The sequence below is a fragment of the Megascapheus bottae genome, chromosome 12 (genome assembly GCF_031878675.1).
Source record: "Megascapheus bottae isolate mThoBot1 chromosome 12, mThoBot2.hap1, whole genome shotgun sequence".
NCBI classification, from domain to species: domain Eukaryota; kingdom Metazoa; phylum Chordata; class Mammalia; order Rodentia; family Geomyidae; genus Megascapheus; species Megascapheus bottae.
Genome location: NC_143520.1, coordinates 16,708,869 through 16,714,896, shown reverse-complemented (window position 1 = coordinate 16,714,896; position 6,028 = coordinate 16,708,869).

The window sequence follows — 6,028 nt, the reverse complement described above, 5'->3', positions numbered from 1 at the left end:
GTCATCTATCAAGATACAGTGTACTCATAAATTGGTAGTGTTGAGTGTGTATGGTATACAACTACAAGTCAAGACTAAAGGAACAAAAGGGGCATGGTATCCTTAATATGTGGCTATTAGATCCAAACAGAAAGAGCGAGGACTCAATATTTGTGTACCCAATGCTATGGGCATGGCACTGGAAATATAAACACAACTACATAGACATAAAAACTTATGACTCTATACATATAATGTTTTATTATGTAGATTAATATGTATCTATGACATACAAACCCTCAGCATAATTTTAATTATGTTCTAAAATCTAAGTGCCAGTGATTGTATATGGCGATTCCCTTCTTGAATACTTGTTTGTTAAATACGTCATTTTAAACATGATGTAAAAATCAATGTTAATAAATTCAGGGAAGTGGATGAATCTAGAGGAAATCATGTTGAGTGAGACAAGTCAAAACCAAAGGAACAAAAGGCGCATAGTATCCTTAATATGTGGCTATTAGATCCAAACAGTACAAAAGAGAGGACTCAATCTTTGCATACCCAATGCTACGGACATATTATTGGAAATATAAATGTAACTACATAGATATAAAAACCTATGACTCTATAGACATAATGTTTTATTTCATAAATTACTATGTATCTATGATATACAAACCCTTAGCCTAATTTTGATTATGTTCTAAAAATTAAGTGCCAGTGATTGTATATAGAGATTCCCTATTGAATACTCATTTGTTAAACATGTCATTTGAAATATGAGGTAAAAATCAATGTTAATAAAGTCTTTAATAAAAAAGTCAGAAAAAATTCTTTAAAAAAATTTTTAAAAGAATAAAAATACAATTTTAGAGGCCCACAAAGTTATTTGCCATAGCCTTTTAAAGTACATCCAAACAAAAAAAATTAAAAGAATTTGTTTTTAAAAAAGAGGGGCCGGGTGGAAGTAAGCCAGACTCAAAGGAACTTAGGCTCAATGGTTTCCCTCATTTGGCATAATCAGTAGAAACCTTGGGCTCTACTAGCAGAGATCTGCAATAGAGCAAAATCTTGATACATAAGGCCATATAGTATGAAGCTAATTGAAAGGACCTCCAGGATATTGAAACAAAAGCCATATAACGAATGATTGTTGTCCTTAATGTACTATGTTGTCTCTCATCTCCTTGGCTGTCCCTTGGTTATCTCATATTGTTACAGTATCTCACTTTGTTATCTGATATATTGAATTTATTTGTATTTGGTTATTTGAAATTGGATAGGCAAGGGGGGAAAACCAAGACGGGTGGGGGTGTGGGGGGGAGGGTAATGGGTACCAAGACATGTGAAAGGGTATCAATGTATGTGAATTAATGCACCTTCTATCTGGCAAATATCATGTAACCCTTTTACTAATTACAATAAAAAAAAAAGAGGGGCCGGGAGTTTGGCCTATTGGCAGGGTGCTTGCCTAGCATACACAAAGGCCCAGGTTAAATTCCTCAGTACACATACATAGAAAAAAGCCAGTAGTTGCTGCTGAGGCTCAAGTGGTAGAGCTCTAGCCTTGAGAAAGTCCAAGGATAGTGCTCAGGCCCTGAGCTCAAGCCCAAGACTGGAAAAAATAAAATAAAATACATCCAAACATAGCCACATGATATAATTGGACACGGTTCCACTGTGGATGTATGTGGAAATCACAGATGTTTCACTGGTTGTGACCCTCTCCATGTGTATCCATATACATTATGGGCATTTTATAAGGATTATGCTGTAAATTAACTCCAGTATATCATTTTCAAAATAAGAACAGAATTTTCTAAATGTCATTTTCTCTTTATGTAGACATGTATACTGTTTAGAATTTAAATGATAACTTAGCACAATCAGATGAACTTCAAGTGAAATCAGATTTTCCCCATACTACCTTTGTGTTCTGCCTATTAAAATGTTGCATATTCTAAATGTTTGTTTACTAGTCTCACATAAATTTAGTAAAGGCAATAGGCTATTACATAATTTTGGTCTTTTGGGTTTTATAACACCCACAAAAGTTATTTAGATCTACTTATTTAGTTATATTCCAATATGTAATAAAAGCTCAATAAACAACAGATTATTGTGTTTTCTAAATATGGAATGCATTGAATCAAGGAATGATGGTAGCATCTGAGAAGCAAACACTTGCTAGAGATGACCTGCACACTGGCTCTTAGTTCCCAGCTGCCAGCTTTCTTGAACTAGCTTGGGTTTGTCTTTATAAGGAAGCCAAACACTTAAGGTGAATGATCTTGAAGCTATGTAGTCTTGCTTAGTAAGTATAAGAAGGATATAAATAAATTTTGCCTTACACAATATTTCTTACTGGGAAATTGTGGAAACAAAACTTGCACATAGAATCATGGTTATAAATGTGTTGTTAGAGGGATCATAAATGAATCCTAAATAATCTACAGAAATGTCTTGGGTAACATGGAAATAATAAACCTCTCTTGTGCTTTTAGAATTATTAATTTTGCGTCTTCTGAGTAATCACTGAGTAATATCATAAGGCCATTCTTCCAATCCAGTATCATGGTAGGAGAAATATTTAGTGTATGCATTGAATTCTTCAAGGCATAATGTTGATCTGTGTGCAAAGGCCTTCAGCTTCTATCTTTCTTTGTTTCATACCATGTTTCTTGACTTTTTAAAATATTTTTATTGTAATTAATAAAAGGGTTACATGATATTTGCCAGATAGGAGGTGCATTAATTCACATACATTGATACCCTTGCACATGTCTTGGTACCCATTACCCTCCCCCGCACCCACGACCCACCCCCGTCTTGGTTTTCCCCCCTTGCCTATCCAATTTCAAATAACCAAATACAAATAAATTCAATATATCAGATAACAAAGTGAGATACTGTAACAATATGAGATAACCAAGGGACAGCAAAAGAGATGAGAGATAACATAGTACATTAAGGACAAAAATCATTCGTTATATGGCTTTTGTTTCAATATCCTGGAGGTCCTTTCAATTAGCTTCATACTATATGGCCTTACGTATCAAGGTTTTGCTCTATTGCAAATCTCTGCTAGGAGAGCACAAGGTTTCTACTGACTATGACAAATGAGGGAAACCACTGAGTCTAAGTTCCTTTGAGTCTGGCTTACTTCACTTAATATGATTTTTTCTGTCTTTCCATTTCCTAACAAATGGGGCGATGTCGTTTTTTCTGACAGCAGCATAGAATTCCATTGTGTACAAATACCACATCTTGTTGATCCACTCATCAACTGAGGGACATCTAGGTTGGTTCCATATCTTTGCTATGGTGAATAATGCTGCAATGAACATTGTTGTGCTAGTGGATGTAGTATGCCCTAGTTTCTGGATGGTTGGGTAAATGCCAAGTAGTGGAATTGCTGGGTCATAGGGGAGTTCTATGTTTAGCCTTTTGAGGCACTGCCACACTGCTTTCCATAGTGGTTGAATGAGTTTGCACTCCAACCAACAGTGCACTAGTGCAGAAGGCTGGCCACATCCCCTCCAGCATCTGTTGTTATTAGTCTTCTTGATCCTGGCCATTCTAACTGGAGTGAGGTGGAATCTTAGCATTGTTTTGATTTGCATTTCTTTTATGACCACAGATGTTGAGCATTTCTTCATGTGTCTATACGCCATTTTTGCTTCTTCTTCAGAGAAGTCTCTCTTTAAGTCTTTGGCCCATCTTTTAATGGGATGGTTGTTACTTTGGAGATTAGTTTTGGAGTGATTCAATTTTTTGAACTGTTGATATATTTTAGATATGAGGCCTTTGTCTGTTGTATGGTTAGTGAAGATCTTCTCCCACTCTGTAGGCTTTCTAGTTAATTTGCTAGCTATGTCCTATGCCATACAAAAGCTCTGCAGTTTAATGCAGCCCCACTTATCCAGCCTTTCTCTGATTTGTTGTGATTCTTGGTCCTTATTAAGAAAGTTTTGACCTGTGCCAAGGAGGTCTAGTGTATCTCCTATTCCTTCTTGTAAAGTTTTCAGTGTGTCAACTTTTACCTCCAGGTCTTTGATCCATTTGGAGTTAATTCTAGTGCAGGGTGACAAAGAAGGATCCAACTTTAGTTTTGTGCAGGTGCTTAACCAGTTCTGCCAGCACAACTTGTTGAAGAGGCTATCTTTCTTCCATTCTATTTTTTTGGCTCCCTTGTCAAAGATTAGGTGGCCATAGGTCTGTGGTTTAATATCTGGGTCCTCAGTTCTATTCCATTGCTCCTCAGGCCTGTTCTTGTGCCAGTACCAAGCTGTTTTGATAATTATAGCTCTGTAATAGAGTCTAAAGTTTGGTATTGAAATTCCTCCTGCGCTGTTCTTTCTGCTAAGAAGTGTTTTTGCTGTACAGGGTCTTTTATTATTCCATATGAAATTTTGGATTGCCTCTTCTATTTCTTTAAAGAATGACATTGGGATATTGATGGGTATTGCATTGAATTTGTAGATAGCCCCTGCATGCCTTATTTTTGCATTTGAAACAGAGTCTTATCAGATTGATTACATCCTCCTCCAGTCATCCTGGCTAGATATTCTGGTGGCCCCACATACCTCTTCTTTTCATGTGTGCAAGTAAGTTCCCAGTGGTAAAGGTTCCCTTTTCAGAAATTTGTAATTTCTTTGTCCAGTGTCTATTGTCAGTACTGAAGATTCTCTGGCACTCCAAAATGTGATGAGCCATCTTCTGTTCTTTTAAGAAATATATTTTAAGATTATATGGGAAAACTGCATATTTAGATTTCTTCTCTCAATGCAGATTATTTTGAAAATAAGGATACATATATTTATATGAATATTGAAACCTATCAGCATTCTACAGTCAGTGTCTACAATGGGAAACTGAACGCTGAACTGTAAATCGCCTAAAATGACTTCATTGGGAAAAAAAACTCTTAGTAAGAAACAAAAGCCATATAATGAGTGATTGTTGTCTTTAATGTACTATATTATCTCTCATCTTTTTTGCTGTCCCTTGGTTACCTCATATTGTTATAATACTTCAGCTTGTTATCTGATAAATTTTATATGTGCTTAATTGGTTATTTGAAATTGAATAGGGAAGGGGGAAATCAAGATGAGTGGGGGAGGGGAGGGGGAGAGGGAAATGGGGACCATGTCATGAGAAAGGGTATCAATGTTTGTGAAGTAATTCACCTTCTATCTGGTGAATATAATGTAACCCTTCTATTAATTACAATAAAACTCTTAGTAAAATGTGTAGTGATTATGATTATAGAAATTTAAATACTTGGACTTAATTTTTATAAGAATATTATTGGCTGAGTGCCAGTGGTTCATGTTTGTAATTAGCTACTCAGGAGGCTGAGATCTGAAAATCCTGCCAGACCAGGCAAGAAAATCCATGAGATTCTTAATCTACAATAAACTACCAAAAAGCCACTAGTGACACAATGGCTCAAGAGGTAGAGCACTAGCTCTGAGCACAAAAGTTTTATTCAGAAACAATTCTCAGGCCCTGAGATCAAGCCACAGATCTGGCATACACACACACACACACACACACACACACACACACACACACACACACACACTCTCTCTCTCTCTCTCTCTCTCTCTCTCTCTCTCTCTCTCTCTCTCTCTCTCTCACACACACACATATTCTCTTATGAGAAACATTAAAGATGAAGTAAGAATTTCCTGTGGGCAGGGGGTTAGAGGGAGACTGGAAATGTCAGAATGTGGTGGGGATAAGGTGTATTTTCTGCCATACTTTGATGAGCACTGTTAAATGAAGGCCTAAACATTTGTACCTTACACCTTGAAAAAACATTACTGAAGCAGTCATTTATGACTGGCTGACATGTACTAACGTATCAACTAGAAAAATAGCTTTCTGCGGTGGAATGTATCAGATTCTGTTGTGTTACCTGGTATTTTCAAAGGCCAGAGAAGAAATCAAATTAAATATCTTGTCTTAAATTAGAAAAAGTAAAAGGTTGAATTAGTACATGTATATATTAAGCTGAAATATCTTTAAAGAAATGATCCAC